The sequence below is a fragment of the Melospiza melodia genome, chromosome 2, assembly GCF_035770615.1.
Source record: "Melospiza melodia melodia isolate bMelMel2 chromosome 2, bMelMel2.pri, whole genome shotgun sequence".
Lineage (NCBI taxonomy): Eukaryota > Metazoa > Chordata > Aves > Passeriformes > Passerellidae > Melospiza > Melospiza melodia.
In genome coordinates this window covers 104,440,627-104,462,685 of record NC_086195.1, presented here as the reverse complement: position 1 = coordinate 104,462,685, position 22,059 = coordinate 104,440,627, and the positions used below count along the sequence as shown (strand labels likewise).

The following is a 22,059-nucleotide window of genomic DNA, read 5'->3' as shown; positions in this document are numbered from 1 at the left end:
GGGCTGGAGATAGAAGGAGGTGTATTGTTTCTGATTTTCTCCACTACATAATATTCTCAGTTTGCACAAACAGAAGGGTCAATGCACCTTTCTGGTTTTAAGAAAACTAACAGATTATATGTTTATAGATGAAAAAGTCCAAAATTTTATGTGAAATCAAACCAGTGAATTAGACACCCTAACATCTCCTGACTCCTGCCCAGGGGAGAACAAGTTATTCTCAAGGTGAAGGAAAGAATGTCTGTATATATACATATATATGTATGTATATTTCTGTATGTATATATGAGTATATATAATATCTTAGTTGTTCAAATAACTGTCTAAGAGGAAAGATCTGCAGCCAGGGGTGTTTGCACAGAGCTGTTTCTCAGCTAGCCTGAGAATCTGAACTAATAAGATTTTGTGTGAGAGCATCCTTCTCTCCTAATTCTGGTCTGTACTCCCAGGAATGTACAAGTCACAAGGACAGAAAAGCAGCAGGTAAGGAAGATCTTGGCTCTGGAACATCCCTTTTTTTGGGAAAACAAAATTTTAAGGAAGACCTGTGTTGTCTAGTTCCTCTTAATAAAAATGTTTCTGTTTTATTTTACCTTAAATTTCTACTGGACATAGAACATAAAAAAGCCAACTGTATATAAAAAAGCCAAATAAAAATGCTAACCTGAATCATTGTCTCACTGCCCCACATTGTGAAGCAGAGACTGGACCACAGAAATAGTTTCCTGTAGGCAGAATCCCTTTTGCTTATCTATAATTAATGGAAACTATAGACTAGTACTCTATTCAGCAGTATGTCATATTATATTTGCTTTGGTCTTTCCATTTCGATTTTTCCTCAACCCCATCAAGAAATTTTGTCCCCCATCTTTGTTTAAAAGAGTCAAACAGACATTGTGCACTGTGCTCACATGCTGCCTATTAGGACACTACCAACTCTTCTGGAAATGTGCAAAAATTGAAGGTCTTAGCAATTGATTACTTCTCCAGAAAATGTATTGTTAGATTTTTATTTTTTTTTTTACCATGAGACATAATTTGCAGCTGTGTTGATTATCCTGGAGTGATTAAAGTTCCTCAAATTTCTGCACTGTATCTACCTGTCCTAGGTAACTTAAATAACACTGAGTTACTAGAAAATGTTGCTGCTTTCTTGGTTTCACTGAAAATGGGAGGGGGAGCAAGAGAACTGACCATTAAAACTATAGAGGACAAAGATGCCAAGCTGAAATGCTAATGATTGAATTGAAGTCTATGCTAGATAGATCATTAGAGATTTGGTATCTAAACTTTTGCCACATTTTCTGAAACAGCACTTTCTAAACACAAATTGCTACTAATGCTAGTCCACCAGTCATTTAATATTGCACCTCATTTGGAATACAGTTTAGTAATTTATTATTGATCACTGTGTTCAGGTAATACCTTTTCTTCACACTTTAAAACCTGATAGTGCTTCATCATTATCAAAAGGTATTAAAACAAAACACCAGAAAGTGCAGAAAAAAGATAATATTATCATTCAAACTGTATTTCTCTAATTATGATGTCCTATTATAGACATTTTTTCTTTTACATAAATACTATTTTCTGTGGTTTTCAATCTATTCACCTCATGTTATCCTTTGTGAATAAATAGAAGTGGCTCACAAAGTAAAGAAAAAGTCTACAGCTCTTGCCGCTCTTCAGCATCCCACACAAAAGACCTGCTCCTAAAATATAAAGAAAAGCACAATAAGTTTTTAAGGTTGATCCTGAATATGGGATACTAAATGCTAAAGGTCTGCAAGTGGTAAATAGACCTTTGATGCTTTAGCTTCCATTATTGTGAGAATCAGGACAGGTTGACAAAAGAAAGTCTCATTTGGGAAAAATGGAAATTGCTTGGGGAGAAAAAGAAAGAAAAACTGAAGGGGGAGGGACAGGTGAGGGGATCAGTGGGGAAATACTGTAACAAAATGGATGTGGAGACTGTGGGAGGAGGGATTAGGTGTTTAGGTGAAGCAGAAGGTAACAAAATGTGAAAAGATCACACGGGCAGGAAGATAGCTGGAAGGGATGGGGCAGAAAATTCTGTCCTCTGCACACAGTGTTGTCTGCAGACTGAAACAGAGGTTTAAGGTCCCAGGATGTCAGAGAATCTTTGGCAGGAACCACTGACCACAAGGAACAACTCTCTGGCTGGTTTGTCTGGTCTCACCAATGCTCTCCAGCAGTGGCTCACTGAGAAGTTGCTCTGGCCTGAAGCTCTTGGTTATTGGTCTCCCACAGCTAGAGCTCGTACAAGGGAGCACCACTCTTGCTCCACTTCTCATCATCTTAATATCAAAGACCATACCTTCCCCTATGAAACCTTTTAACTGGTGATCAGAACAGGAAGCAAAGCAAACCCTGTCCCACCAGCTTGTCTGGCAGAGGGTGACCCACAGCAAGGAGTGGGTCTTCTTCTGTCAAAGACCATTTGTACCTTGAGTGAATGAGGTATTCCCATTATGCCCATCTGGGCAGACATATCTCAGCTTGGCTGCTTGTGAAGTTAAAAATACTGCCCTTTTTTCCCTCCACTAGCCTGATTTCTGCACAGAGGTGGTCAAAGAATTAGTTAAGAAGGCTTTTAATGCCAAAGTAAAATTGAATTTCACTTCTAGAAATTTTTACTCTCTTGACCTGACCACCCCTTTTTTTTCAGCTGTGTGCATTCCTCATTACTTGTAGAGTTCAGTAAGCAACTTTAGAGTAATCTTTAGAGAAATCAGTTCTGGGGAGGTTTTAGACAAATCTATTTTTTCCTAAGTAGCTGTTATATAGCATTTAGAAATGTTGCTGCATTTACACTTAGATAGAATCTATCTGTTTTCTCCCAAATGATTAGTAAAGGATGCTTGCTAACAATAAAATAACCTTTTCTTTTAAATACAAAGCACTTTTTCTCCTTTAACTCCATTACATCTCAATTAAGTGCTGTTTCTTTAAACTGACCCTTCCCAAAACAACTGCACTATTATTGATTCAGGTTCTGATTTTCTGATCTCACCAAGTATCACATTTTGCTTTCATGCAACCACAGAGCCGCAGAATGGAAAAATACCCCATTAAGTGCTTCCCTTCATGCCTGCAGTTATAGTCTGTCTGTTCCTTTTGATTGATATCTCCATTGCTATCAAAGAGCAAATCCTCTAAAAACTCATATAAAATGTGTGCAGCTACTTTCTAATGTGCTGAGTTTTCTGAAAAAAAATTCCTGAGGCACATGAAAATGTATCTCCTTTGTGCCCTTTGGAAAAAAACAAAAAGGCCCAGGAAATGGTGAAACAGATTCTTAACATTTTTCTGTTAAAATGAATTTATGTTAAGAAAGTGTAATAATTAATTTAATGAAGGTTTCTCCCAATTTTAATTTTTGAAGATATGCTGAAACTATAGGTTGGTGCTAGAGAGAGAGGCATGCTTTTGCCTATGGCTATTACAAACAAAAATATGGTAACCAGTTATGGAGAATGCAACTCAGTGAGCAAACCCTTCTATAGAGAGGTTATTACCCTATTTGTCACTTCACAGCCACAGAGCACTCTAACAAAAGCCTAATTCTTCCCAGAAAAAAGGTGACCATATCATATTTTCTTATTTAAGCTTCACTTTACCTAACCTTACCCGGAACCAACGTGAAACTGCAAATAGAAAATGTATCTTTACATTAATATTCAATTGCATAATGAACTTATTGTTAAGTTAGCTGGTTATTTTTATTTGTTGATGTCATTAGAGACCCACATTTTTTACTATGGAACTGGACAGACAGGATTAGTCCAAAATTGCATGAACTGGTTGTAATGAAATCCAAAACAGAGCAAAACTCCCCTGGACTCATGAACTTTAGGTGCAACCTGTGCAGAACACAATTTCAAAGAATAACCTCTTCTCCCAAAATTTTTGGTAGAGAGGCCAGAAGGAAACAGGCAAACCTACAGTTGAGCAGAGGTAAGGGGAAAGCTTTTATCTGTCTGGACTTTCATATTACCCACATCCCCATGAACTCTCTAAAGAACTAGATCATATGAACTGTGGGAACACGCTGAGCGTCCTGGCTGCAGGCCAGTCAGGAGTTTCAGAAACAGCTACAAGTTAGTTGAAACAGGTGCATGTAATAAAGAAGCCTGAAATAAAGAACCAGAACAACTGGCCTGTGTCGAGCTGAAGTTACTGTTACACAAGGCTGTTCAGAATTTTCACAAGTTTCAAAAACCTCCAAATCTGCACTTTGCTTTTTTACTTTGGAAAATTGATTCATTGAAAGAACACAAACCAATGAATTTTCCACTTACAGATGGACCTGATATAATCCAAAACCTTTAATTTTTAGAAACCTGTGCTTTTTGAGTTGTTATTGTTGTATAAATTTTACCTGTCTAGAAAAAAATACAGATGAAAAATGTGTATTTTAAAAGGCCAAGGAAAAATGTAGGCATCAGACCTCTTAGCCCAGAACAAAACCAAAAATCACGTACACTCTTATGTACAGGTCTATCCCATGTGTTTGTGGAAAGCTCTATTTTATACGTAGGCAAAGCAAAAAAGAAGATAAGGAGCTCTAGTGAATGTGGGGACATCTTCCTAGCTCAGACCAGACATTATCTCTGGACAGGGTTTGGAAACTCTTCTCTGGCAAAAGATCTGTGGAAGCTTGTCCTCCACTTCCCACCCCAATGATCTGAAAAACAAAGCAACATTTTCACCAGTGAGTCAGACTACATTTTCTGGACATTGTAGCATGCATTTTCTTCAGTACAACCTTCTAGATGCTCACTTTGCCAGTGTGAGTTTGAAAGCCCACAACATCCCTTTCCTCTCATTTGATATATAGTACTAGCAGTGTGTCAATCAACACACAGACAGACCAAGTCACAAGCAATATCCAAGATACAGACAAGGCCAAATTTTCAGCAGCTCTTCCACACAAATGTTAGATATAAGAAGTGCTGACAGTTTCTATCAATAAGATGTGTACCTGAGAAACAGTCAAAAAATGTTCTTTAAAGAAAGCAGTACCTAAGAGCACAAAGTCATTTGCATTAGGAAAGATGCTGTGATTTAGACATTTTCATTAGCAAACAAATTATCACCATTATTATTTTTATTAGCTGTCAGAAACAGTTCATTGCTTGTGTTTGGTATCCTGGTCCTCTTTTATTTTTGTCTTTATAGAGTCAATACTCAAATCCTTCAAGGTTTAAAAAAAAAATCTTTGAAACTGGTAATAAGTGCTTCCTAGAAATATGTACTATTTCCCTGGAACTGCAGTGTGAATAGCAATAAAAATAGGGTCTGGTAAAATCACTTGAGTACTATTGGAGTTTTCCTCAGTTTAGAAGATGAAAGTTAAAGAAGTTTATGGATTAACTGTATCCATTTTTTCTATGGGATTTAAGGTAGTGTGTTTTCTGCCAACATTTTCAACATATGGATCTAATGTTATAAATTTAATGATCTTGATGACATAAAACTAAGGGTTATAGGAAACAAAAACAAAATTCTTACAGAACCTTCTAGTTATGAATGTACATCAAGTTGTGCAAGCTGGAGTTGTAAATACTGTAGCTTATTGCTCACACAACATAGCTCCTCACTAAAAAATAGTCAGTGGAAGAAATCTATGTCCATATCTTTTATTGCAGCATTAAAAAAATACCCAGTTAAGTCACCAATATTAAAAAAATCTACTGTGTAGACAACAGAATTTTTAATAATTTTCCTGCCATCAACTTTGGTAAAAGAAAGTTAATCCAGTGGCTGTCATGTGTGCAACACATGCATCTGATTTTGCTGCTTTTCTCCATATTTCCTTTTAACCTGGGACATAAAAACAGTGGCAACAGCAAAAGACATCAATAAACATATAAAAAACTCTATTTCTAAAGATCTCTGCAATGTACTCCCAGAGGGCAGCCCTTCACAGTAGAGGAACAGCACAATAGCAAATGCTTTTACTGATATTCCTGTATGAGAAAGACACTTGGACACCATAGACAGGTTTTTTGTGTACCACTGCTCTTAGGAGTTGTGTTGTTATGAAATTTTAACTTCTTGTAGGATTGCTTAAGCCAAAAGGTTGAAAGAATGGTGACTGAATACCAAAAAGTCCACTTCCACTTCACTTTGGTGTTTTGCAAATAGCACGAAATCTTGAGCTCAATAAAAGTAAAGAGGAACCGACCAAGCCACGAATGCAAAATCAATTTTGGTAGAAATAAGAGAGCCTTAGAAAAGGCTGTCCAAAAGTCATCCAAAAGCCAAAATTTTAAGAGCATCTTTATACAGATATAAACTATAACAGTAGATTTCTGGAACAGTATAATGCTGGCTTCAGCAACAAAAACCATAAGGCAATGAAAGAAATGGACAGCTGTAATGTTGAAACACTTAAATGAAATAAAAGTTGATAGCCAGGAACTGTCAGAAAGCAATTAAAAAATATTAAAACCACAGACATTATGCATAAGAAGAGGCAAAATATTTCTGAGGAATGGGAAGCATCATTAATTATAACTACCTCAATTAGCTTCTTAGGATCATCAACTCCATGATTGCAATAAAGAACCTCCAATAAAGTAACTCCCTCTCTTTAGACAGGCTTCCTATGTGCTCCTAGGAAGACAACTAATACGCACCCACTAGATGCCAGCCTGTAGTATGGGAATAGTTCTTCCTGGCTTGTAAAAGCATGTTTTGGCTGAAGTCCAACACAGAGTGGGAAATTAAGCCATAAGAAACAAGAAAAACAAACCCCAGAAAAAGGCAGATGGAGGCAAAGAAAATAGATATTAAAGGAAGTCTGGATGAAGAAATTAAACTCTTTCCAGCCTAAATATAATGTGCCCCTGCAGGTTATGGACAGCCCAATGATACCATAGAGATAGAAGTTCTCAAGCCTTCCCACACTTTCCTCCTCCACACAGGAATCTCCCAGTCAGAAGCTGCTACACCCTCTTGCAGAGCTATGGCTCCACATGCACCTCTTCCGGAGAAAAAGTCCAAGGAGTAAAGAAGTAGAGTGTGTTTGGCAAACCCCTGACACACTTTCTCATACAGAGGGAGAAAAAGCTGTATATTCAGGCATCAAGATGATGATTCAGGAAACCAGGAAAAGGTTAAGGGTTGAAGTTGTAGCTGCACACATGCAAGTAGTAGTATAAGTTTTCGTATTTCCAACCTGCTGGAAGTCAGAGATTCACACTGAGAAATTAAAGTTCCTTGCTCTTACCCTCTCTCATGATATATATGCTACAGGAATTCCATAACCATGGTTTTGAGTAGGTGAGGGTGTGCTCTGTGAGACTTTGAGAATGCTGGACTTTAAATTCTCTGACTAAACTGCTGCAGCACCATGAAGGCCAGGATGCAGAACTTCCATTCAATGCATTAAGAAAAATGTGCTTCTGCAGCATGGAAAAGGACACAATGAGCAATGGTTTTTTTCCCATTTTTCACTTCATTATCATAGTCTTATTATTCACAAAAAGGAAAGTATGATTTAACTTGAAACCAAGAGCAGCATTTATGTGGAAAAAAAATGTGTACTAGACAAAAAGTTGAAAACAGCCTCAGACCACAGTAAGAGCAGCTCTTGTAGGAAACAAAAATATTGGCATCCTTGGTGTAAATGCTCATCATAAAGGGTAGAGAGTACTCTAAAGGTGGGTACACAGAGGCAGGGTGCTGTGGTTGAACCCCAGATGATGATTTTGCATCACACAATGCAAAACCATCGTGTGATGCATCCCTGTGACCCACATCCAAATGTGCACCTGTGGGTGGGCACACAGTACCCATAGCAGGAGCTGACTTCTCACACTAACAAAGCTTTGGGATTCCTTACCAACACCTTGGACCTTATCAGTGAATAATTAAGTATGATAATCACAATGACAGAATGATATATATAGACTTGATAAAAATAAACTATTTATTATAACTTTTTTTTTTGTACATGCTTAGGTATCAAAAAAGAGAGCTAATCTGACTCACCTCAAAAGCCTCATGAGCTTTGGGAGAGACAGCACAGAAGTTTCAACCTTCAGCTGTCTGAGCTTGTGCACTTCTTATTTCACATTGTTACCTGAAAAATCATCAGCAAGTATCAAAATTGTAAGTATGAAAGTTGCTAAGTTTATGCCACTGATAAAAAAAACAAACCTTGAATGCTATAGATTTTCTACAGATGTCTGGCTAATCCTTGTTATTCAATGTAGCAAATAAAATTTTAATTTATACCTGGTTGCAAAAAATTTAAATAAAAGTAGCCATCTAATTCAGACACTCATAAATGAAAACCAATTATTTGAAGGTCATTTTTCATAATCCAGAAAAAAACAAAATGTATCACCAAGATTATAGACAGCAAGAGCAAACTCAATGAAAAGACTGAAATAATAAGCTCAGAATGGAACTGCAGTTATAATAAAGAGAAGTGATGTGATAAATATATGGAGATTAACTTCAGAGGGAAATTATACCAAACACTTCTTTTCATTCTTTTTGATAACACAGCAGAAGGAGTCGTTACATTAAAAAAAAAACATAAAAACAAACCAAACCAAAAATTGAGAAAAAGAAATTCCTTTCCAAATTATGCATAATTAGGCTATGAACTTTATTGGCACATGATATTGTAGAGAGCAGAAGCTCAGCATTACATATAAAAGGACAGTGCAAAAAATGACCATATTCTATGCAGTTTAAACTGTCCTATTAAAAAGCATAAAACGTACCTGCGACATTGAAGGATTCAGAATATCTTGTCTCTACAGGGAAGTTATTCCATAGCTATCTTCAGTGGAGTCTCTTGCACACTCACTTGGGGATAATAACAATACAGTTTAATACAGGAACCTGAATGAGACTGATTAATTTAATTAACTCTGACAATTTCTAAGGAGTTGGATGCTAGACTTACCTGCATGTAATACAGCCCTGATGAAGCATTAGATTATAAAGAATACAAATTGGCTTAGTATGCCAGAGGTGCTAACACTGCAGTATTTGTAGTGAAAGTAAATGGAGTATAGTTTTACTAGAAATCATTTCAGCATTTGTTAAACTAATTACATCTACAGATTTTTTCTTTAGAACTTTCCTTAATATCAGAATCTTCAAATCTTTTTTTCTAACTATTGTGTTTGATTTTTTGTTTTGTGAGTTGTTTTTTGTTGTTGTTGTGGTTGTTGTTTTTTTAATGAATATATGACAAAATTAACAGAGTGCACTTCTGAGTTAACTTGAGTTCAGACCTATAAATGGTGGAGATGCAGATCAGTGATGACAAATGGAAATGCAGACAGAAATCCATATGTGTTGAGATGGGTGGACTGTAGGGCTCTAAAGCTCTCCAACACTTTCTTCCAGAAGGAAAGGGTTCTTTTACAAATGAGTTGTTAAATGCAATTTGGGAAAAAGTTTTACTGGAATAAAAGAAGGAATTTTTTTTCCCCTCTTAGTTTTATCTTTAAAGAGACTAAAGACAAACCAGGAAAACTGATAACTGTAATTTGTTTTATTACTTTAGAGACAGACAGTACTTAAAAATGAAACAAGCAGCATATTTGACAAGTTTACAAGAAAAAATACAGACTAAAATGCAGTTTGTCACATGTAGCATTCCTTGGTAAGTTAGATAAATAGTTTATAAAGAATATTGAATGTGAATATGGCCAAAAGCAATGAAAATCACTGTGAAAGCTATGATATTGTACAAGGTAAAATCTACAACTATGCTACAGAAGAGCTACAGTACTGTACGTGTACAGAACTATGAAAAGCTGCCAGGTTTTGCTTCACTGAATTTCTGTAGAAAAACCAGAAAATCTTGCCTGTAGGGCCAGGACTCTTAAACATGGAGACATGAGCATAATGGCTGAAAGGTGCAAACACTGTAGAATGAAAAGAATTATTCAGGAATACAGACATATCTTTGAATGCAGAAGAATAAAATGAGGACAGAAAAATGGGCTTAATGTAAAGTACTTTACAGCAACATGCTTTTCACTCCAGAAGACACACCAAAAGTGCAACTATACTTCTTGAAAAATTTTGGTGATGCAAAATGACTGCACTGTTAGTGAACTTGACTAGAGTAAATGAAGGCTGCTCACAAGACTCCTGTCAAGAATTAGTAATTATTACAAGTTAAATGGAATATTTGGTGAGTTGCTGTCCTAATGATCATAAAGTCAGTCACTCATCAAGTCTCAGCATGGGAAACGTAATTTCTCTTTGCAGTGTTAGCTTGACTTTTGCATGTTAGCTTGACTTTTAATTCTTACTGAAAGAAGAATATTTCTGACAAAGATTTTGCAAGTGAATCTATGAGAGTCCAGTTTTTATCACAATTTGACTACAAATCTTATTTTCTGACAAAGCTGACAGCCTCAGATGTTGGAACTAAAGGTCATCAAGCCTATTTTGTTGGGAAGAAAACAACATGAACTGTAACTCCACAAAGAGGAGATTAAAGTTCTAGGTTTGTGTTACACACTAAGTAACAGTGACAACTTCTTGCCCTAAGGAATAATCTAACTCTCTGAGATGTTTACTGCCTCTTTTTCAGGAACATACCGAGAATGTAAAATGCTCTTATGTGCAAAATGAATGAATAAAAAAATTTATTTTCAAGACAAATGCACGGGAAAATCACCTTATCCAGATATCCATTTGTAACCTATGGGTTCTGTATTTTTTCAGTAATGTCTATGTAATGAAACAGAGATATATGATCATTTAACACTGCACTGTTGGGGTTGAAAAACTGTTATCTTCTCAGTCAAAAAAACATAGCATCATCATTACACTTTTATTTCTGTCTTTTGAATAGTTCTGGGGACTCAGGAAATCTTGATAAGGCACTTGATGTATATGTTACTGAGCTCTGCTGCCTGTAGGTATACCCATGGCCCCATCACAGAGTAGCACCTGGGCACACAAGTAGTCTTTGCACAGCCAAAGCCACCCTCAACCCTCTAAAATAATTTACAGTAAATAGAAATATCTCTGTGTACAAAGTCCATTCTGTTCAGTGTTAACCTGTGACTTGTAAGGCAATGGTGTTCATCCTGTCCCCACTTGGTGGGCATGCAGAGATGAGGAAACCACCAAGGACAGGAAGAATTGATTTTTTTCCTCCCTCAAGAAAGGCTGGTTCTGTTCTGCCTATAAAATACATTAAGAAAACTGGCTTTTGCACTAGATCAAGTCTGTAATCCATGGAAGAAACAGTGCTCAGAGATATCAATGAAATCATTGTGCTACAGCCTGTGGATATTGTGCTGCCTCTCTTTCTGGTACCAATCTCCTGGGTTGAATTGGAACCTGTATGAGCTCTCCCCATTATTCCCAGCTGGCATCTGACCTAAAGACTGTGATGCCTGGTTCACAGGCAGATGGACTCTCAGAAAAAAAAGGATCCCCATTTTCTGAATTCATGGGCTGAGTAACCTGGAAATAAACAACTGGACCTTCCAGGACTTCCAACAGATGTAACAGCATGAGATGTGGAGGGGGTATGTAAAAATGACTGTCTCATTCTTCAATGAATCAAGGTGTGACCTCAGAATTCTGGAAAGGTTCTAGTCTAATCTGGATTTTTGTTTCAGTGATGTTATATCTGATTCTGTTAGTGACACCTACGTTAAATGAAATAACTTAGGGCCATAGTAAAAAAATAAATTAAAAAAAATTGGATTCTCAAAAGGCAAAAGTGAAACCAAATTACCTGAGTCATAGAAACCCTTCCATTCAATAAGAGCACTTCAAATGTTCATACTCCTTCCTCTGGCACACAGAGCTATGCCTTACCATGCACCCACAAAACCATTATTCATGGCATGGCAAAGTATGTCACCACCCATCTTGTCAGGATCCTGGGCTAGGATCCAGGAAAAAAAGATAGCTCATCCTTCCTGAAAATCCTTGGAGAGCTTATCCAAGAAACATTTTCAGAGTAAATGTAACACACCCACATGCTCCTATTGACCCCAAGCCACAAGTGAAACTTTATGCATGAGTATGGCTCACTGATTTTACTGAGGTGTTTCATATACACATATGAAGTGAAGTGTGAAGGTACATCAGAGATCAGATTTAGAGCTCTTAAATGCTTTTATAAACTCACCAGTGACCAGCCTCTAGTTTACTGCTCAAACACAGCTGAGTTAAGCAGATGCAGGAAATTCAATGCATCCTGGACACACTGGATTCACACTTCTCCATGAATTAACAGTGCCTGAGCAGCAGGTCTGGTGCAGTGTCAGATCCTGTGGTGTGCCCCCTGCCACGGATAAATTCACATATGGTCCCTCCAATGTTCAGCACAATCCGGTCTCTCCAGACAAGTATAATTTAGTTCACAGATGTACAGCAGGTCTCATGTGTTCTAGATAAAAAAGAGCTATTGCACATAGTCAGATTATTTATATATGCCATTTCATTGTTATGTGAGAGTAATGGAAGTTTGTCAGCAGCCCTATCAGACAAAGAGACCAGAGGAGAAAGCAGAAGCTGTGAAACACTGACTAGTCATAGGCTTGAAGTCATGCCAGCTCTCATGGTAGATAGGTGAGTCAGTCAGACAAACATCAACAGACTCACCCAAGGGAAAAAAAAAAAACAGTTGAAATTAACCTGTGTTAAAGCTCAATATCTTCATGTAAAAGTAAGGAGCAGTATTGTTTCGGTGCTTTAAACATTTTGGTCACAGCCAAAGCCAAGGCCCTGATAGGGGAGGAAGGGCACTCAGGGTAGGCAACAGGCTGTACCCCGAGGGGCTTACAGGCTAAGCAGGCAGGGCTGGGGACAGAAGAAAGGAAGAATTGTTATCCACATTTTACAAACAGAGCACAGCAGTGCAGAGAGATTAAATCCTTGGCTTGAGGTCACACAGGATGTCCAAGGCAGACCCCTGGAAATGAATCTACATCTCAAGGTGCACCTTCCTGTCTGTCGCCTATACAGGCTTAATTCATAAAGAATAGTAATAAAAAATATTTTAAAAAAGAAATTAAGGAAGTGCCACTTCCCAACAAGACTTATACAGGCTTCCAGTCTAGGATTTCCAACTAACTTCTCAGTCTAGTAGCTAAAATTTCATTACATCTTTGAAAACTTAACCAGAGCTGTTTTGTCTCATGCTGTAATATGCATATTGCCAAAAGCACTCCTTAACACTTTTGCTCCGTGAGAGGTGCCATAGTGCCAGCAACAAAATTACTGCCTAAAATTGTAACCATTGAACAGTGTCTTTTCTGTGTCTGTGTGTCTTTTGGCCTAAAGAAAGTAAATACTAAGCATTAAGGGCCTGATCCTACTCACACTTAAGTCAATGGCAAAATTCCTGCTGATTCCAAGGGAAGAAGCCAGTCCTAAGGGAACCGGTCTTTTTTAATTTCCCAAAATTTCTGGCAGATCAATTCATGTGCAATTTGCAACCCCAGAATACTGGATGAGAAACAGTGTCTACATACATAATTTTAAAATAATGAAGATGAAATCAATTTTATTACTGTGCTGATAGTGTACAAAGATGTAATAAAACCTAGATTAATTCATGAAAACAGGTCTCTCAAGGCAGTGTTAAAGGGATCAAGAAGGATTTGCATTATGAAAAGTGGTCAGTAAAGCATGTCCAATATGTCATGCTATATGTCATAAATGCAAATATAAGGATTTAACTTCTTCATATTTTGCCATGGTTCATACACAAGACCCCAAAACAATGAACAACAAACAAAACAAAAAGTTTAAACAGACCCTTGATGAATCACTGATAAAATGCTGTCATTGAATAAATTATTTCTATTGACATTAGAGTATTCTGCCTTGCATCTTTGAACAAAATTTGGAACATATTATTTTCATTTTATTACTTTCTCTTAGGCAAGTCTATACAAGCAGTCTTTAAATATGTTTTGCTAATGAAGCTATATAAAGAGTTCATCTATTTAGATGTTACTTATTTAATATCCCAAGTCAAACCACACTTTCTTTACCCCTGCTTTTTTATCTTTTCTTCCATAATTCCAAGCAGAGACCATGAGCTCATCATACTTTTCCTTTTCGTTCATTTTATGATATTTGTCTTGGGCTGCCAATGTACTTGTGGCAAAGCAGGACTTGTAGATTGTGACTCCTGCTTTCTTGGTAGGACACTCAGAGTATCAAATTGCTGAAAATTTCTCCCAACATTACTTAAAGCATTTTTAGCTTTAATAAAAGTCAACAGAACACATGGCCTCTGTGTGGACTCTAAACTCTCCTCTTTGCCTAGTTAACCTCAGATGGTAGCTAGACTAACAGTTGCTAACAATGTGAACCTCCCTTGTGGTTTAGTGACAAACATAACTCTTTTGTAAACACGAATGACAGGTCACAGTTCTGGTGGGAGAAGGCTCAAGTCCTACAAACAGAAAGAATTTTAGATCTAGGCAGAGCTAAGTGCCAATGAACAGCCCTCCAGCCATTATCTCATCAGGCTGAAAAGAAGCAGAACACATATTAGAGCTCTAAGGAATCAAGTCCTGTCAGGCACTGTCTACCATGAAAGAGATTAAAGTCATGGTAAAGACCTGAGTGCTAGGAACAGCAGCATGAAATATCAATATGGTTCACAATCCAAAGCTGTGTAAAAACAGGTGCTCAAGGCATCTGAATCTGTGGTAACAAAATATTTCAGTTCAACCAGTTGTCTCCTGTAGGAATTCAAGCGCTTGCTTCCGGACAGATGCTGGATGTGAGTTGTTAATAAGTTAGGCTGTGTCTTCTTGGCTGTAGGCATTCCATCTCCACCATTTGCAGAGAAGACTGTGTACTACTGCCTATCATAGTTTTCTATTGTGAAATAATAGTTCCAACACAATCAGTGAAGAAGAACAAGTGCAAACAGGTATTTATGCCTGTAAGGATGCAGATCTGCTGAACAGAGAAGGTCAGTCAAATAAATTTCTCCCTGAGAATCAGATGCAGATGAAAGAACATTCAGATTCCCAAAACAAAGGCTAAGTCTGTGCAGATCCAGATATTATTTAGAAACACACTAGCAGATAAACACCATTAATGGAAAAACACTTTTTTTAAAACTAACAGATAACGATGGCACAAATTACAATTTGTATAAATTCCTTTTGAACAAGAAGAAAAAAAACAGGAGATTTCTAATTATCAGAGGAGTAAATTAATAACTTTTCAGTAGTAGTCATCAGTGAAGAGAAAAAAAAACAATTATGCAGGGATGAGCACAAAAAGCAAACACTTAGGACTGTTTCTAATCATAAGTGGGACTTACCCATCCTATTTTTTAGAAGAGAATGAGTTAGTAATGTGGACACAGGCCTGGACATGATCTTTTTTTTTTTTTTTTTGCTTAACAAAGCATATTTTCATATTTTGAAGGTGTAATTCAGTTCCCATTCAATAAGTTCCAAACATAGATATAGGTATCTGGAAGAAGCATGCTGAGAATTATTTTAGTAATTGTAACAGTATAGTTCACACCTATGAAAAAATGAAGAACTTAAAGAAGTTTTTGGTTATAATCAGAGAAAAAATAAATTATTTGAGAGAACCAAATTATTGCAAGAAACAACCAAGCTACCAAGCTGATGTTTTGACTGAATTAATAATTAGTACAGAGAGCAGGTACTGCCTGAGGAATCTAAGTGTTTTAAGAGAGGAACATTTGTCTGAGCAGCAGCAAAACACGAAAGGATGTGTACTTTAGTTTGCATGTATGTTTTGGAAATTATTTTGGTTTGAAATTGCTGATAATAAGTTAGTACCTTCATACCAAGAATCATAAGTTTGTTCCTTGAGAATTGTATGAAAAAGAAATTCACCAATGACCTGTGCTTACCTGTGTTCTAGTGAGCTCATGGTAAGATGTAGAATGCACATCTGCTTTTAAAATTACAGTTAGCTAAATAAGAAATTCTTCTAATTATCCACCTTTTGTGATTTTACAATGCATTTGTTTAAACTGGTATGTCAAAGAAGAGTGCTGTCTCTGTGGTACAGAAACCACAGCTAAAGCTTTGCTCCTCCTATAACTCCTAAGCCCACAGCCTTAAGAGTTCAGCTGCATCTGGAATAGCAACATCTTCATGTCAAAGTCCAAGACAAACACATTTAATGAACCTTCAACCTCCCTAGGCTCAGCTCTCACTCCCTGACTTTCAGGGCAGACCTCAGCTGAAACAACCAATTTGGACTCTCACCAGCAGGCTCTTTGTTAGAAATCAACTCAGCCACCTGCAAAAGGCCTGATCTTCCCTGAGGAGAGTCTGGAAGGCTACAGTCCTAAGTCAGCATTATGTATCCTTTCCATTTCAGATAGGCTTACCAACAGACACCTGGCCATGTGCTGTATCTGACTGTGAGTGCACAAGTGATTGCATACATCTCTACTCATCTGTCACAGATGGAATGAACCATTACTTCCTTCTTAGTTACCACAGTGAACATGTATTTTCCCTCCACCATTTTTAACTCTGAGAGAAACAGAACTAACTTCTCTGAACTTTGAGGGACTATAAAGTTTCAGCAAGGTTAAAAGCTCTACTTGAAAATTCATATCTTAAAATTTTTTTATAAATTCACTCATATATGTACTCCAGAATGATTGAGAAAATGAAATTCTTGTCTATTTTTATATAATTTGCTTTAAATATATTTTTCTCAAAACTCCTATTTCCTCCACAGGAGGGAGATTTCTGACCAGTCTCATCCTGCTCTCAATAGATCAGCCCTTTCACCTTGGCGTTTTATTTTTTTTAATAAGAGCAGTCCCATTAGTTTCAGATGGGATTTAGTGTACTGGAATATAAGCAGCAGGACTTGGTCACTGGAACCCTTGATAAGCACAAATAGAGAAATTTGCTCCTGTGTCCAAACACAGTGAAGGCTCTGGGCGTAGTACTGTTATCCCAGCCCAGAGCTTCTCCCCAAAGCCTGGTGGCTCCAACAGAAATGCCTTAAAAACTCTGTGCAAAATCTTTCAGCAGTCCTGGAATGACACCATTCCCATTAAAGGGTAATGACTATTCTCTGATTTTCATTACAGATATATAACCACACTCCCTATGGAATGTGGCGGGCATGGGTTTCTCTTAAAGATTTTCCTCTCACCTCAGGCATCTCAAGCTCTTGAACCTGGGACGGATGCTATGAAGGTACCAAATGGGATTTGAGAGCCTTTCCATTTTACAACCCCAAATCCCAAGCTCCTATTTCTCTTTATTAGAGAGAGTGGTTGTCTCCCTGTCCCATCTCCATTTGAGCATATGTTTATGGGGGATAGTGATGTAGAAGTCTGTGGTCTTGGCAGAAATGCTCAGATTAGGCAAGACAGCGCTGATTAAAGCATGTATGCTACTGGAACATCAAGTACCCAAAAAAATTTTGTAAGAACTACTGGGAAGTCAGATGGGTTTCCTAAAGATCACTCTTATGGTTAGTAATTTTTTTCCTCATAACATATATAAATATCTATTTGTGCTGGGTTTGTGATCTACTGCTGGAATCTTCAGAAGCAAATAGATAATAACTCCTTGACCTCCTATTGACAAAAATAAAAAAAAAGACTGAAAGTCTTCTGAAAGAAAAATAATCTAAATATATCCTAGAAAGAATATAAATATATTCTAAAAGAAAAATTTTTCTTCTAAAAGGAAAACCTGAGAGTGTATGGCAGTAAGCTATTGTAGAAGTATTACTTTTTAGGGCTATAAGGTTTTTAATTTTCCAAAGACATCAAATGTTTTAAAAAGCTAAGAAAACCTGTTTTTCAACCAGAGTTAATAAAACACAAATGGAAACACAAATGGGTCAGAGGTGTCACAGCCACTGGAGCAAGATAGCAAACAGGACTTAGTATTGATATTCATGTCCCATCCTTGCGACCATGCTGCTTCATGTCCACATTTGTCTAAACTTTGAAGTGTTACAATATATGAGGGAAAAAAAAGACATTTCTCACTTTTTCTATTACTTTGGATTTCTAACAAAGAGCATGAGTCAGCCCTGATAAGTGTCGTGTTAAACATATAAAGAACTACTGCAAAGCATTTTAATTTAATCAAGCCACATCCCTTACAGAATAAACCCCAATTCTTTTTGAAGCATGAGTAAGAGGAATAAGGCTTTTCCTGTCTGCTTTCTGCTGTCCTCAAAGGGGTTAAAAAAGCCTAACACAAAGGCGTTAAGCAATGCCTGAAACGGGATAATAAATGTGACACTCTCTGACTATCAGTAGCAAATATTTGAGCTTATCAAATAATGGAGGAAGTCGTTTAGTTACAAATAAACCAATCTCTCATAAAACAAGTCTTCACACAAGGTGATTTCATTGAACTGGAGACAGCTAAAGGCCACCAGCGGGCAGGACTCCCCGATGGCCCCGCCTGATTAATGGGGTGGCCGGGTCCCGGGATGCCGGGGAGGGACAGGGAGCCGGACCCGTATCAGCGGAGCGGCAATAAATAAAGCACGGCCGAGCTGGTGCGAGGAAGTGACTCATCCTGCTGGAACACAGCGGGGCCTGTGCTCTGCCCGGCCCCCCTCCCCCGGGCCCGCTTTCTGCACGGCAGCGAGCAGCGTGTCCCAGGGACTGCGGTAGATGTCACCGCTTGGCACTGGCCGTGCAGAGAGAGCACAAATATGTGGGTGTGCTGCGAGCAGGGACAGCGCCTTAAAGCCACAGCGCTCTGCACGGAGCATCCGTGCGGAGCAAGGGCAGCAAAGCCCTTTCAGAGGTCACCTTCCTAGCGGGAGGGAACTGGGTGCTCCCGCTCATCTCCGCGGCATTTGAACAATCCAGAGCGAAAAAGCAGCAAATTTGGCAAACTGTAACAAGCTTCCCTTCCAAAAATGACGTAAGAACACGAGCAGCTAAAACACAGGGGAGTTTAAGCAAAGGAGGGGATCCGAAAGAGAAGTAGTTGCGCCATGCCCACGGCTATGCTGGGAGCTGCAGTGCGCTTTGGCCACTGTGGTGCTTCCAGGAGGGCTGAGCCACGCTCCTCTCTCTCCACAAGATCCCAAACCCTCCCCAGCAGCTTCTTCTCAAGGGACATGACCCCTGTCTGCACAAGAATCAATGGAAGCACAAGGCTGTTTGGGGAAGGATGGTAGGATCATTCTCCTGGTGGCAGTGTACCTGTAGTGTCGGTTCTAGGGTGGACTCCTATTTTTGTCATGATGGGAGTATGTGACCTCAATGTAAGCGTGCAGGAAAACCATTCATACATCTAATAAATTCATTTTCTTCCTCTGATTAAACAGTAAGTATCAGTAACAAAATTTCCCCCACCCTTTTGTTTCAGGGCCTAACATGGCTCTCATTTGCTACATATTTCATAGTACACTAATTAAGCAAACTTTTGGATTTTTTAACTCCACATGCTTCTATGTAAACTTGTGAAACACATTTGCAAAAGGCAACAGAGACTGAGCCTCATATCAGAATGCAATGAAAACTTAAGGATTATAGTATATGAAGTAATACAGAAAATCAGACATTCTGGCATTTGAGAATATAATATGTTGTTATTCATGTACATATATCTTACATCAGGGAATCTTTTTCTATATTTATACATTGGGATAGAATTTGATGGAGATATACAAGTTAAAATATGTGAGTATAAAAGAGATTCAAAACAGGTCATGTAACTGCTTTAGTGTTTGAAGTAAAGCTTTTCCCCATCCTTGCCCATTTTGTTGAATCTATTAATTATAACACTGGAAAACTCCATTATCACCTTGATGTTCAGTCCTGACTGTGGGCTTATCTTTGCTGGCTAAAAGTCAAGCAGTATACAAACACTTCTCAAAGTAAATGTAAGTGCATCACCTGATACAGCATGAAATCACCTGGTCAGCTACTGTTTTCGACACTTTTGCTGTTTCTAGGGCAAAACAGACTTTAGTGCCTTTTAAAATAGTTTTGAATGATAGCAGAGATTGAATTTAGTGAGCTCATTAATGTAATGTGTGATTTCCACAAGCAAAAGCAGTTGAAAGGTACTCAGCACTGTCTCAGCTGCCAGAACTACAGTGGGGTTGGAAGGCTCCCTCTTGTTGAAGGTGGATTTTGCCTGGGGCAGCTGAATCACAGGGCATCCCCTCATCCACCTCTCCCACCCCCTTGCCCAAGGCTGCTGCTCTTAGCAGGAACCGCTCAATAGGGGATGCACAAAGTAAGTCTTCAGGAGCCCTGGATAATGTTAATATACCAGGCTAGAAACTGAAGAAGTAGAAACTTATCTGTCCCATTAGAAGTGATAATTTCTCCATAGACAAAAAATTCAACTGCCTGTAATGGAGGTGGGGGGGACAAAGTTCTTCAGCTGCGGAAAATAAACTCTCCTGCAATCTTAAAGACTTACATTCAAATGAACAAAAGGAAACTCTGAATCTACCTTTTGAACAGATATGTCGCTCACTTGAATCCTGAAAGAGTCCACGGAGACCAGCAGGCTTGATAGCTGTGTAGGGTGTAACTAGTTTGAAGGTGGTAATAAGAGAAAATGAAAAAGAAAGGCATACAAATCATATGTGGAAAAAAGCAAAACAAATCTCTGTCACTCCACAACCTGGTTAGGCCCAGCTTTGTCTACACAGATCGCCTCCCTTGCCCCCTTTATTTTAAAAAAAGTGTTCCTGTATAAAGAGTGTGGGAGGGATGAACTGATACATATATATATATATATATATATATACACATATATATATACACACACACATATTGGCGTTTTCCCCTCTTCCAATCTCCACACCATTGCCTGGCATTGTTTCCAACTAAAACATACCTTCTGTTAGTTACAGCTTTTCTAATCCTTTAATAAACAGCTGACATACTTCTTAAAAATTCCGTCGCAACTTGTCCCGGCGCATGTCAGCCTCAGCTGCACACTCGCAAAAGGTGGGGCAGGCGGGAAGGAGAGGCCCTCTGAAATGTAACATAAACAGTGTCATCTCTGCTGGGATTCAGAGGAAGAGTCCACAGCAGAAACAGCCCTAACTTGCATCTCAGGGTTAGAACCACTACTGCAATTCAACACATAAGGTCTGTGAAAGCCGAAACAAATCCCTCTATCCAGTACCCAGACACCTAGATGAGAACTGCATGCAACACAGAGGCGGTGCTGAAAGAAAACACTGTTTCTATTTTACTTTTATCCCCTGAATATTGCTGGTGAGGTAAGGCCGCAGCGCAAGGGTTAAGGGCTCTGAGGGAGCCATGGCGCTCTTCAGCTGGGGGCGGAGACACGGGCGGGCGGCAGAATGGAGGCCTGTGCTGCTTTCCCTGGGAAGCTTTCAGATTAGCCCGCTTCCAGCTGCATTTCCTTGAAAGTGATTTAGTTTCAGCCCATATCAGAATCCTTTCATGGATCCTATTCAAAATAAAGTGCTTTAAGAAAAGCACTGTGATGGAGTTTAAAGTAATCCAAAAAGTATGGGTTGGCTTAGAATTTCTGTTACAGCTAAAAGAGCCAGGATTCAGGACAGGAGGAGAACTGAAATTATGCCTCCTGTACATACTAAGCCCTTTTTGACCTAAGGCATTTACCACAAAGAACAGGAGGCTTCATCACATCTCACAGGGCTTACAGTAAGGGAGGTACTTTTTATGTCCCACTAAGACTTGTTTCATTACAAGATATCTTTCGAAATTATGCTGAATTAACTCTCTCTGGGAACACTGTCTCTGATGCCAGCCATGATAATTTCTCTTGGTTTTAAGTACAATTGTGGAAACATTGTCCCATTTGTTACCTCAGAAACTGCAGGCTTTTTCAGGCATAACTGCTGATTAAATAATGATTATTTTTTTAGTATCAAACCAAAAGCACAGACATAGCTTTTAAAAATATTAAGTGCTCATGAGCAGTGCTTATCCTGCGAATTAAAGCCAGGCATATGTTCTTGGAGAATTATTTCTTTAAATTACAAGGCTGCCAAGGGGCCAACTGAGAACAATTAAGAAAAATGTCATTGTTCTGGGCACAGAGAGTAACAGAG

At 38.3% G+C, this 22,059-nt stretch overlaps 1 long non-coding RNA gene across 1 annotated transcript; it reads right to left on the bottom strand.

Annotated features, from left to right (window-relative positions):
• Positions 1 to 1,612: 1,612 nt before the first annotated feature.
• LOC134415204 (uncharacterized) lies at positions 1,613 to 12,330 on the bottom strand. Its single transcript, XR_010026965.1, has 4 exons — positions 12,161 to 12,330; positions 8,766 to 8,850; positions 8,023 to 8,113; positions 1,613 to 1,712 (listed from the first exon to the last, which is right to left on the bottom strand). It is a non-coding gene; the product is annotated as an uncharacterized LOC134415204 (long non-coding RNA).
• Positions 12,331 to 22,059: the final 9,729 nt, after the last annotated feature.